Raw genomic sequence first — 14,189 nt, 5'->3', positions numbered from 1 at the left:
GATTCAGGAAGAGCAATTTGGGAGTTGAATTCTGCCCCTAGCCATGTTATAAGTGTCCTTGTACCCTTTGTCAATACAGGCTTTCTCCAATTTAGAGATAGGCGGAACAGAATAAAGCAAGTTTCAAATCAATTAAATATGGGAAAAGTGGACCGTCAGAATACACAATCTTTTATATATTATAAATATTAGTAGTTTAACCACTGTATAAAACGTGACATCTAAACAAAAAAAAATCTCATTTATAAGCATGAGCTGGAAATGCTTACACGCAGAAGATTCCATGAAGAAGCCACGTTTCTGGCCGGTTATTAGTCATCAGCTTGGGGAAAAAAACACAGCTAAATGATCAAAACATAATTGGCATAAAATTAACTCCTGTGTCCCACTTTAAACCACCTTCCCAGAAGGAAGACGAGATCTATAATGTACAAAAAAAAAAAATAATTCCAAAAATGTAAACAATAAAATAAACAATTTAGTGATTTTGTTTTCCCTATTTGTTGTAGACTATAGGAAAGAATTAGATTTTAACTAATTTGGGTATACAACGTGTGGGTGATATTATAGTCTTACAGGTACAACTGAATCATATACCTTGCTTGATTTAGATACAAACCATATTAAACAGCATGAACATAAATACATTAACACACTTGCATGTTTTTTCCACAAACCCTGCACAATATGACTGCAGTTGGCCAAGGGTAGGAGATTTAGCCTGAAGGCTCTAATCATAGACATTATGCATCTAAATCATGTTCTGATGATCCCTCAGTTACAGACAATAAGCTGTTAAGGAGGGTGAGACCACCGTAGGGCCCAAAAGACCAAACTAACAGGTCTCATCAACTGTAAGATAGGGTTAAAACTAAAAAGACTCAAGGATCCCTTGTGCCGGAGAGCACAGCAAGCAGGAAGGCACCGATTTAGACACATAAGACTGCGGAGGAAAATAATCCTTACAATTTGTTGCTCAATTTCTATCCCACTCAAATTGATTTTTCCTGAGAATATATTCAGCCAGGAACAGCTGCGCCTCAGTAAAAAATACAAATCAATGCTAAAGAGATGCAGGTCTGGGACCCAGAAATAGCAGGTCGAGGAGCTGGCCAGAGTTCCGCTCTCGCAGAGGAGAGCCGGGTCCTGAAAGTCTCCAGCTGCGTGACAGGATATTCTTGCCCGTGCCGGGTGAAGCCAATCTCAGGGAGCGATCACCCTTACAACTCAGACACGGCGAAACAGCCGGGTAGTGCCGTTGGATCACAGCGGTCTAGTACATAAACAAGACCTGTGGTACTGAAGCACAGCTAATGTCTCAGCTCATTCTCTCTCATTTACCTGTCATCTTTGTAGGTGTTGCAGTTCGACTTCATTAGGGTATCCTTTTGGTCGCACAAAGGAGGTAGCGGTACAGGTTCTGTTAACCTGGCTGAAATTGCTCAGCAGAAAGGCTCTGTTTCTTAATATTTTATAATAAAAGGATACCCCGCAATGCAACTTTTTGAAAAAATAGACAATTTATAAGAATACTTTACATGTGCATATAGCAGGATGTCACCATCTATAATTGTCAGTCTAGATTTTTTTTAGACCTCGCACACGAAATAGAACATTTTAAATAGGATAATACAATAGTGTACCTTTAAGATCACCACTTATATACCCCCCATCCAATGTTCAGCCGCATGCCCTTCTCAGGTTAAAAAGGCTTTAAGCCACAATCATGTTGCAATTGATTGAGTTATTTTATTGCTATGGCAGTAAAGAGCTGTGGTCTTCAGAGAAACAAATATCCATTGAGAGGTAGCCTTGACCCCCTTGTGAGATGGAGCTTGCAGCAAGACAGCACCTTATCCTTAATCACAATAAGGCTGGTTTCAGGGATGCAGAGCAAGTGGGTGCTGCAGCGATAGAACAGATACAGGCGTTGGCTGCTTGTTTGGGTTTTTTGCATGAGGACTGTGATCTCACAGCTGGCACAGTTACACGACTCCAACCGTGACAGAGCATCTCCAAACAGTAGGAACCATCACAGATAGTCCTTGTAGCAGCCCTTTCTGAGTGTGCCGGGACTTACCCAGACCAGGATACATAGATCAAGAAGACAAAGCAAATGAATTCACACGCTGGGTCTGAATCTCAGACATTATCTCTAGCGCGCACCAGACATGAAGGATAGAAATGCCGGGGCAGACCTGTGTGCGATGAGAGCGCTCAACACTGGATACATGCAGAAAACTATCATTTACACCCGGCTCATGTTGTATGATCGAAGAAACACAGACTTAACTGTTAACGGACCTGGAGTCATAAAAGAAGGCCAGCGCTGCAAATATACATGTGGCGTTTTACTTCAAGTACAAAGTCCGAACACTGAAGAAAAGTTACAGGTCAGCAAATTAGCCGCGTCTTCTAGTGGTATCTGCAGTAATAGATGAGGACACTGGCATGGATACGACTTGCCATACAAGTCAATCAGTGCGTTAACCTATGCCCTTAATCATGTAACTCTTCACTGGAAGAAAAGTATCTGTCACTGCATGCATTACACAAACACTATAAAAGTTAGCCCTAAGGAATCTCATTGGTCTCCTACTGGAGTTATCATATCCTCCTATCAGTTTAAAAACCAGTGAGACAACACTAGGTTATGAAGTCATGATACGACCTATTGTTCGGATCCTTTACCTTATCAACAGCCACAAACAGTGCATGACTAATCCTGCTCCTGCGAGGCAATATTACATATACTGAGATAAGCCGAGTCTACAATGCAGCGAGCGGTTTGGCACTAACTACATCACCCCGTCATACAGGACTGCACATTGGTGTGAGAGTCGCTCTTCAAGCATATCACAATAAATTACCCCTGGACCATTTCCAACTTAGAATGAGACACAACATTTAGATACAACAGAGAACACCATTTTAGTAACATATGCTGCGAGCAGGCCAGGAATTCTGTGTATTCTCGCCTGAACACAAGTAGTTTAATGTAATGGAGAAGTCTGCTCTCAAGCTGGCAAATCAAGTAATTGTGGCCTGTTTATTGCCATCGAGGAGTGGAGGTATACACCACTAGACCTAAGGGCACCCATGGACATAATTCCTCAGGAGACCCAGTAGCTTACAGTTACAGACCAGCGATTTTGGCGTTCCGCATTGGTTTAACTGTATGCTAATAAAGAAGCAGATAAACTAGGAGCACTCTATGCCCTTGACAACCGTTTCTAGCCTTAGAGTAGTGGCTGGGTCCTTGCCATTCTCTATGGTGTTACATGTTAAGAGATCAGTTGTGGAACTGTCCATGGTCTGGAGGGGCTGATGAAAAGACCACCAATTACACAGTGCCACTAACGCACTTATGTGGATTTTCACTCTTTGATGGCGCTTTGAGTCGGAGTACATGAAGCCAAAATTGTAGTACGCATTAAGAATCATAACTTTAAAAACAGAATCGTGGTTGCGTGACCAGGAAATAAAAAAAGTAAATGCAATATAAATCTGGATGCCGATGCAAAACAAGGAGCTCTGCTCATCCTTTGCTCTCATTCTTGAACTTGTGGCTTCAAGCTTGTTATTTTCTAACCATAGATCATTAAGTGGCAAACAACCTGTCTGCTGTGTTTAACATACTTTTCCTAGAATCCTGCATATCTGACCTTGAGCTTTTTATTCTTCTGTAGTTTGAAGTTGCAGACAACAAACTTGCAATGTTTATGGGTTTTTAAATAGACTGTCATAATTCCAAGGATTAGTGAAAATAAACACAATAGACAAGGTAGTCACCAAGGCTACTGCCATGGGAAAGTATAAAAGAGAAATCCATAATTTCCATGTAATTTCCGATTCTAATCCATTAGTCTACAGTTTAAACTCATACGCAAAGGATACACTGTATAATCCGTGGGTAACTAGGGACTGCCTTGCCTCAAAGAGGGTCACTTTCCCATCTGTGTGACCGCAAATGAACTATTGGGAGAAACGACTGCGTAATGGATTAAAGGGGGCTATCCTTCCTCCACCCCACCCAGGACAACTTGATCTGAGTAAATATGTCCCCCAGAGCTGGCACAAGGAGATAAAACTCCAAAAAGGAACAGACATTTTTGAAGATCAGAGTGAGGAGAAGGCTTTAGAAGGAGCTGGCTGTGAAATGAGATAACAGACAAGGCAGCTCTTGGGGACTTGGATAATCAGTATAGAGGGGGGAGCAGAGGATTTGGAGAGAGGCACAATACTTATGTGCTGACAACGTGTTGCAAAAAGTGTAAATACTGCAAAGTGACAGTAACATCTGCCAAACAAACCACAACATGTGAAAACTGAACTTTGTCCTAGATGGGAGGGGTTCTGGAGTCAATCCTGGCTTATATATTAGATTTTTTAATACAGTTGGGCATTACAAAAAGGTAAATACATGACTCTACTGACTTTAAAGCTAAAATCCTGGGCAATATTATTTTTAGGACCAATAAACCTGGGAGAAAAGCCTAACATGGCCAATAATACTCCTATAGCATTGTACTGCAGCTGTGAACACCTAGGGTAGATAGAGTAAGCGGTCTTCATCACTAACAGGACTGCCCTTACTGTAGGGAAAGACGCAACAGTCCTGAGTCCAGGGGACCTTTTGAAGGCACTTGCCCCATTATTTTTTAAAGACAGCACTATTTAAAACGAAGTAAGTGGTTCCCCCTTTCTGGCTACAGAATGAAACCCCAAATCAGGGCAGAGTGATGTAACTAGTTACACGTATAATTACAACCAAGGCATAGTTCATAGTTCCTGCACCCATCAACCCACCTGCAGCCTGCAGGAATGGCAAAGTATACATCAGCAAGGAAGTAATGCAGAGTAATATAAATGAAGTTGTATCGGTATGCAAAGGTTCCCTTTAACACTGCTGCCAGCATGGGCTGTCTTTGCCTGTATTTATTATACATAGTCCTTGGCTCTGCGCTCAAACCCATATATCTAAAGCAGGAAAGACCCTTGTCGTGAGCTGTGCCTCTGGATTGTGTAGGTGGCTTGGGATCAGCAAATCGTGCCTGCTGCTGGAAGCGAGCGGAGCGTGATTTACCGGGCACACTACAGTCAAAGCACACAGAGCGCCAGACGAGTGCAGATAACCCTGTGCAGTGTGCGCGGACATTGTGTGTGCGCCGCGTCCCCCCCTCGCCTGTCACTGTTTAAATAACAACGGGAGGTCACCACACATTAGGAGCCGCTGTGTTTGGTTAGCAACAACACACCTCCTGCTAGGAAGGGTAATGGGAAAATAATTTCTCCTATTAATCACAGTAGAGACTATAGGAGCGATTTATTACCATTCTCTCCTGCCTAGGTGCACAATTCTTGACAAGTTTTGCTTTGATTGGAGTCCAGTTTAGAAAGAAGCGGTCTAAAGGTGAACATACAACAAAAAAAATGGGGGAAACTTAAAAACCAAAACCACAAATTAATCATTAAAGATAACAAACCGCAGCATTGACCTACATTCAATAGAACCAATTTAGATCCACCTTTAACATAGGATGTCAGTTGAAGAGGATATAAAATATACAGGAGTATGATTTTCCTCTGATTTAAATGCATGATCTCATATGGTCAAGTATGTCAAGGAGTTAAAGTCCATTAGGGAGGTATTTTTAATGAAAAAAGATGATTGAGAGAGCTAGGAGGCATGTAAAACCAGAGGGTGGAATACTATGCGGTAAAGTGAGAAACTGTTACTTTACAAAAAAGGTAGTAGATACCTGGAAGTGACTTCCAGTGGATGTAGTACAGGCACACACAGTAAAGGAATTCAAGAAAGCTTGGGATGCGTGTCATGATTGACTCATGGAATATAGTGAATGCATGGAAGGGTAACCCAGCAGAGGTGGTTAGTTTCTTTGTTTAAGCATTCAATGAGTTAATCTGATGTTGATTTAAATGCGTTTCTTTGTGCATGCCCTCTATCTGTTCTGGCTAGAGGTGTCATCTTCCCGAAGGACCCCTGCGGTGATTCATGGCCTAACAGATAAGGACCCTGAGTTATAGGAATTCCATTCCTATCTTAAGTGGAGGGGTTTCCATCACCTTTACCCCACCATAACTTATTGGCACATCGAAGATGGGAACCAATTCTTGGAAAAGGTGTCATATAATCGGTCATGTGGTCAGAGGGGCGTTTTCTTGAAACAGAGTCTGATTTAGGGACAATGCAGCGACCTCAAAGCAGAACTCCACGATATTCTGTGATCGGAACATCAAAAGAAACCATCCGGACTTAAGGAGTTCCCACAGGCCGGCTTATTGGAGAAACTCATGAGTGAGGGTCCTGTGTTTAAGTCCCATTGTTTTTAAGAACTGTTTGCGGTTTTATTTTTCTTTTGTATGTCTTGTTTTTTTGTAATTCTGGCACTGTGTAATCTTTGTCTTTTTGTTATTAAAATATTCATAATCCAAGTCTGTCTTTGGGCTCTAGTATCGATATCCACAAACCCTAAGAGGATAACACGTTACCATATTGTTATTAAGTTCTACAGGATATATATATATATATATATATATATATATATATATATATATATATATATATATATATATATATATATATATATATATGTTGGTTGCCCGGGGTGGGTTGATATATATATAGAGATAAAGGTTCTAATTCGGATGTCTCACGAATCCGGAATCGTGAGTGGTGGCAGACTACCTGGGGGGGATACAGGCAGAATTTGGGGGTTAATTTGGTATAACTGATGCCTTGTTAAGGGGTGAAGTTAGTAAATCCAGAGGCCTGGTGCTATTAACCCCTTCATGCCCACGCCCTCCACACAGTCACAGCTTGGCAAGTAGTCCTGACTGTGACAATGCGCATAAAGATATCCTAGAGAATAGGTAAGAAAAAAAGTTATTCATGAAGGACAGACAAGGTGGGTCTGTGTATTTTCTGTATCTATGCCGGAAGCTGGATTTTGGAACAGCTGATGAATCACCATTTTGCCCCAAATAGAGGCTTCTTTAGCTGCTACATTATGTTTGACCAGGTTCAGGGGTTCCATTGAGTGCTAAGGGCTACGTTATCAGCAGCGATAGGTCTGCCAAAAAAAGCAGGTGTTAATGACCTTGAACTCATGCACCCCGTAACCTTCTTTGATGGTGGGTGATGGTAACAGGCCTGCATAACGTGTGGTTTATATTAATTTGATAAATGCTCCTTGAAATCCTGAGATAATACATGTCCTAGTTTCACAGTCGGGAGATTGAGGACTGTACTTGTTTAATTATAACATAACTAATTTGCATATACTGTAAACAGGGGATTATCTGCAGTCCGGTTACTGTAACAATCCATATCCTGAGCATTAATCATGAATCTTAATAGACAGATCTACACATCATGTAACTGGCTGCGTCTATCCACATGTTGTTCCATAAAGTTCCTGCATACTTCGGGTTAGTCCTACATCTATACAAGTCGGCCATAACCGTGTTCACTTTTGTTCCATATTAGACTCGTTTTTAATGCAAAATTATTTCCAGGGCCAATGATCCAATATTTGTTAAAGAACGGAATCCATTGAAAATTGATTTTCAAAACGAACTTAAAAAGATTCTGCGCTATGGTCAGAACAAACAAGATGATGTCATCATAAATTGTCCTTTTACGTATTTACTCTTTTAGTTAATTCAACGGACGGCAAGAAGGTGCTAGGGATGCCAAGACTGTTTTTCAAGTTACTCTGAAATTATAAAGGGTAGAATTCTAGACTGGGCGACATCATATTAGGAATAATGACTACCTCTCATATACCAATGGAAGAATTTTAGGTGTTGTGGTTATGAGGCCACTCCGTGACATCCTAGTCCCTTTAAGTCACTACAAGATCAGAGCCATGCATGGCCACATGGACCTGAGCGTTGGGTGATCATAGACACAAATCCCCAACTAAAGCCAGCTGCAACTAAGTCCCAAGGGCAACCGATCCTTCTTAAGTCTGAGCTCCTTACAACTGTGTACACCTTTAACCAGAGCCCCAGACAAAAATTATTTCTGTTGACAAACCAAATCAAGATTTGCCCCAAAAGTAATTTTTTTTTTCTCATGTAGCGTCAATGCACCTTCATTGGTATGATAAAACAAGGCTACATAGGTGTGCACTTAACAATGGGTTGGACACTAAACTATGGTTACAAAACTCTCCTCCAATCTTCTTATCTTTTTTCACCATTAATTAGCAATCACCATAAAATTCGTGCTCTGTATGTACTTAGAGAGTTAATGAGTTCACGTACAAAGCAGCCCGATAGGAGCCAAGCTAGCAAACGAGGCTGCCTCCAAGCTGCAAACAGGGATGTCAGCATCGGGAATTCTTAATACCAACCAGCAATTAATCAAAACAGGGATTAATGGGCTGGAATTAATGATAAAGCTCCCTTGATCCTTATACCGCCCATCACCTGGGATCTCCTTCAATATGTCCATGGTCCTTAACTGATATGGTTTTGATCTCTCCCGTGTTACCTAATATTTATGGGTTCATTGACTATTCTAATAAGGACTTGTAGAGCATTCTTTTAATAAAGATTATTCTGAGCAGCCATATCAAGGCAGGACTCCAGTTATCCAATAATGTATAGATTTACATTGTATGTCCCTGTCTAGTTTGTAGCACTGGCCTACGCCTTTAATCATAAGGAAAGACCATCGGCAGTGTGATTGAGCCTGCAAACATCTGGGTGTGGAAGTCTGATTTTATTGTTTTGATGTATTCTTATGGAAGGCCATACGTTTCTCATGTCATGCCGCAGGTATAACGGAAATATCGTTAGACAATATTATAGTAAATATCAGAGGGGTCACGGTGAAAACCTCTTACAAGTAGTCTGCAGCCCCAAGTTTCAGACGCCATCACAAGATCCCTTGGTAACATATACAAAGCCTTTAGTAACAGTGGACACCTTTAATGTTTACTCATATGCTATGGAGATTACAGAACAGTAGATGGCTCATTAGCAGATACAGTCCATTATCTGTGTGCTGCTTTCCATTGCTATACAATAGAAGGGTCAACATCGTGAAGATGGAAATTTCCAAAGCCAAATCAGAAGGGAAACAGCTCAGCTCTAATAACCCTTGAGACCCAAGTGACTGCTACATGATGGCTTCAGCAAACCGTGGAGTCTGTTTCAAAAAGCCTGGAACCTTTTCTTCCCCTCCCCCCTTACACCAGCAGGGTATTGATTTGGTATAATTTCTGAGGACTTTGGCTTTCTTAGAATGACATTTGCAGCACCCTCCAGGGGCTGTTCCATAAAGGACACATTGTCAGCTAGAGCTTGGCAGGTTTTAATTAAACAGAAGGTAAGGATAAACCAATACATGAAATTTCCTTGAAAAAATAAATAAAATCGAGCTGAGCCCACTTTAATCTAGATGCTGGGCAGAAACCGGCTAGATGTTGGGTTCACATTGTGCTTCTGGACACTGCAACACAATGACAGGGCGCTGGCAACACGAGCACCGACGAGAGAGATGCATTTGTGGATAAAGTGCTAGATGTCTCCATTCCACAAAAGCCTTTGTGCGATTTCTCCAACCCAACACATGGATTCCCTACTATAGAAGCTAAAATGAAAACATCCATATTATCATTAGATAGCATTATACGAAACGCACAAACCAAGCAAACGGCCTTATAAATACCCTATGGATTCCCAATAGAACACATATGGAAGGGAAGTTTCCAGCCTCCTATGTAAGAAGTAAAAGAAAATCACTTCTCCTTCGCCGATAATGGACGAGCTGGGAGTCTCTGTGTTTATCTGCCAGCAGTGAAATAAAAGTGACTTTATTTTGAACCTTCTGTGTCCTGTCCAGCTGTGAGAGCCCTGCAGAGGCACACGCTGTCACAGCAACCAAGTAGAGACAGCGTATGCAAGGACACAATGTTAAATTCTCAAAAGTAAAAAAGGAAAAGCACATCCTCGCCAAAAGATGAATGTACATAGCAACGACTATGTGACGGCCACGACGTGTCCTCAGAGGGCCGGTCGGACTCCCAGGTCGGTGTCCCATCTCCCTGGACTTTCTTTCACAGCCTGGATTTATCGCCGGTCGGAAGCAGGAAATGCTGGGTAATAGGATTAGGCCAGTGTGTCTCACTACGTTACATCGATGGGGGTTGTCTGAGATGGGAAACAACATTACTTCTTTTGGCATCTACAGTATGTCTGACCCCGGAACAGTTTATTCCCGTCTATCAGGGACAGGAGGAGGAGTGCGAGAAAAAACATCTCTCGCTTGGCCTGAAAACAGTGCGTGGGGGGGGGGGGGTGTGTGAAAGGGGATACAGACTAAATGTAACTCACTGAAACCTTCATTTGCTGAGCAAATCTTGATCTAATCACTGAGGCCCTAAAGTGTAAATCCCTGGGAATCCTCATAATAGAGCCATGACATGCTTATTAACAAGACATGTATTCTCCCGCTATATATTTCCAGTAAGAGTACCTTCTTAATGGTCACGTATGGCATCCCAGTTCCAGAAACACTGCAGATGGCGACCACTTATCAAATCTGTTGTTACTGATCGAAACCACTTGTTCTGTAAAACACTTAACCTCTGTGTGCCTACAAAGTGGCTCTTAGTCCTGGCACACAAAGAGTTAGTACAGCGCTTCTTAGACTCAAATGCGTCACTGTGTAGTCATTTGATGAGACCTGTGTCAATGACAGATGCACCTGTGATAAAGCAGGATTAGGCTCACACACTGGCTTGGGGCTTAGTACTATAAGCTTTGATTATTCCAATAGATATTTTAATTCTGATTATTCAATATCATTTACAAAATAGCAAATTTTGTTTACAAGTAAAACCTAGCACTCCTTTACACACTCTCAGCTTTCCTTTATTTGACCGTTATAAAGAACATCGACATTCCATCCCAAGACCGGGCACTTACAAAGATTTTACTGGCTTTATTTTTAGTTGTTTTTAGGCTTAATTTCCTTTTACAGATTGTATTTGAAATGGACATGCCATATTTACATAACATTTCCTAGCACACAGGTAAACAACCATCTTCAAGGTGTACTAAGGAGGGTGCTTTGCTAAGCCACGGAATTCAGGTTGTCAGTGAGGGCCAAACATAAAACCAGTATTACAATATTGTTTGTCATTAGGGAGGCAACGTAAAAGTTTAATTAAAGAGAACAGTTAGTCTGGGTGTCCCAGGCACTAGTCTGTTTCAGGAAACAGAGGACCAACATCTCTGTCCCTTTAGATAAAAAACAGGCGCAATGGTAAGATTCATGCCGTTTCATGGTTCCTTGCTGCCTGCTTAAGCTTTGGGTAAAACCTTTATTAAATGCTTTATTATTAAAGGACCTCACAGCTCCAGCATTCAGATCATGACTGGGAAAATTAAAGCCCACCAGCTTTTATACTACAATACCTTCAGTCAAATGTAAAGGTACTACAGAGGCTGCCAAACCTAACTCCGGCCATTGCCTCCTCCGAGGTACATCTAATAAAGCCGATTTTCAGAATATTGTTAAAGGCATCTGTAGATGTCTTCAACATTGATGCTATTATGACTCAACCCATGCTCATACCTGGGAACTCTCTGGGTTTGCTCTGGGGTCTCCAGGTGAGGTTCTGCCTCCTTGGGTTTCTCCTGGTGTGTGGGGGGGGGGGAGAGGTAACACTATGTGGCCACAGCCACTTCCCACCCATCGCCCATTTTGCATAGTCTTGTACCATTAAACACTAGGATGAAATATTAGTAGAATAGAATTTAGCTTAACAGAACAGTTCTAGGTGATCAGTGTTTCAATGGTCATCTCATTAAAATTGTTAGTCACTGTAGCTTTCCAGCCCCTGTCGGACTATAAATCTCATCAGCTACTATCTGGAGTTAATATCGAAACACAATATTCGGCATCAGATAAGAACAAATTAGCCCATCCAGTCTACGGTTAAGAGCACAACATAACTGAACTTGGGATGCCAGTGCTTTGTCATTCAAAAACCAAAATCAACTTGGCAGTATATCAAGGCAATAAAAGTTTGCGAGAATACATAAACCACTTTAAATATTTCATTGAAATACCTATAGATGGAGGTTAAGGTCAGTGGTCCGTATCACGATGCTGCCAGAGACAGACATTTCAAAGGCTCACATATGTTTGAGAGTGGATGTATCCCTTGGGAATTATCTCTATATAGGGGGGGGGGGAGGGGTTCCTGCAGTTTTTTTTTTTTATTATATCATCATTTAGGATCTATGCTAATCCAGTATCCCTGAAATATTTTATGTCTGGAAGGGCTAGATGGATTTTCATTGATGGCCATCACACCTTGCACCTCCAAAATCCATAGGGAAGTGGGGGAAGGAAAACAAAAAGGGCGTACGAAAGTAATCACCAGCGGACCCCGGGCAGCGAGGCAGATAATCACAATGAATAATTTACAGGCACGCTTTCATCCTGGACGCCCTGAATCCTAAGGAGTCTGGGGAGATGGCAGCACATCTGCTAAATGAGCGGAAGAATTGAGGAGGAGGGGAGAGCATTGAAGGCCCTTCACAATTGACAGCAACAGTCTTTTGACTACTTCTAGAACACACAGACCAGAAAGGATAAGAAGAATGAAGAAAGGATTACCTGGGGTTATAAATCTTTTTTTGTTTTAACCACTTTTATAGAATGTGACATTTTAATGGCTGTGTGGATAAAGATAAAACCAACAGGTTTGTACTTTCAATATTCTTAAAGTCGGCTACGGTCTCTCATGTATGACCAAAGGGGGCGCACATCAAAGATTCCCCAGTGTATAGAACTAGTAACGGATGCAAAAAGTGAGAAAAAAATCTGGTGGCAAGCGAAAATAACTCTTTCCTCTAATACATCAGATGTTGATTTTGCTCCAGTAATTTATTCATTATATTAGTTTTGCCCCCCAGGCCCCTGTTAAACATGGTCTCTGGAAGAGGTGGGTGTGTGTGCTGGGAGCCCAAATGAACTGAGAGCTAAATGATGGCTCGCAAGACAGAGTCACTTCCAACCAACAATAAAAATGCAAGGGCACGCTTATCCAGGAAGATTTATAAAGGAAAAACAATTTAAATGCAAGACTAGCATACAGGGTTCATATGATGGAAGGGCGAGGAAAGGAATTAAGTAGCATCATATATGGGTAATGGCCAAAAAGGAAGGATTAGTGTGGGGTAAGGGGGGTGAATTAAAAATAAGGAGCAGTAGAAGTGAATGTCAAAATGTTTGCCAAGCATTGTCAATACTGCACCATCCAAACCCAAAGTATGTGGACACCCCTTGTAATTATTGAGTTTAGGGGTTAAAGTAATAAGAGCTCAGCCATGAAGCAGTAGACCACTCACACAGCAGGGTCACCGAGTGTTGAGGCATATAGCATTTAAAAATTGCCTGTCATCTGTAGCATCACTAGACCTGCCTCTGGAAGCTACATCAGCACAAGAACCGTGCATCTGGAGCTTCATAAAATGGGTTTCCAAGGCCGAGCAGCTGCACACAAGCAAAAGATCAATATGGACGATGCCAAGCGTCAGATGGAGTAGTGTAGAGCATTCAGCCACTGGACTCTGGCAATGTTCTCTGGAGTGATGAATCACGCTTTACTATCTAAAAGTCTGATGGATGAATCTGGATTTGATGGATGCCAGGAGAATGGAATGCATAGTGCCTACTACGATGTTTGGTGGAGAAGGGATAATGGTCCTGATAATGGGGCTGTTTTTCAGGGTTTGGGCCCCTTAATTCCAGTGAAGGGTGATTTTAATGCTGAATCATACAATTATATGCTTCCAACTTTGTTGTACCAGTATAAAGAAGGTCCTTTCCAGTAAGACTGTTCCCCAGCAAACAAAGCAAGGTCCATAAAGACATGGTTTAAAAGGTTTAGAGTGGAAGAACTAGAGTGAACCGCACAAAGCCCTGAACTTACCCCACCTAACACCTTAGGGATGAATTGGTTTGCCAGTTTCGAGCCAGGCCTTCTTGCCCAACATCAGTGCCTGACCTCACAAATGATCTTTTGGCTGGATGGGTAGAAATTCCCACAGACTCCAAACCTTGAGAAAAAAGTCTTCCCAGAAGAGTAGATGTTGTTCTAGTAGTTATGACAATGGTTCAAGAATGAGACATTCAACAA

The 14,189-nt window shown here is 41.7% G+C and overlaps 1 protein-coding gene across 2 annotated transcripts in view; it reads right to left on the bottom strand.

Moving 5' to 3' along the window:
- LOC149288400 (solute carrier family 53 member 1) overlaps positions 1–14,189 on the bottom strand; it is a 63,864-nt gene that overhangs the window by 35,920 nt on the left and 13,755 nt on the right. The window lies entirely within an intron of this gene.

The sequence above is a fragment of the Sceloporus occidentalis genome, unplaced genomic scaffold (genome assembly GCF_023333645.1).
Source record: "Sceloporus occidentalis isolate IW3139 unplaced genomic scaffold, rSceOcc1.0.p SCAF_51, whole genome shotgun sequence".
In the NCBI taxonomy this organism is placed as follows: domain Eukaryota; kingdom Metazoa; phylum Chordata; class Lepidosauria; order Squamata; family Phrynosomatidae; genus Sceloporus; species Sceloporus occidentalis.
This window is presented reverse-complemented; position numbering and strand designations above follow the sequence as displayed.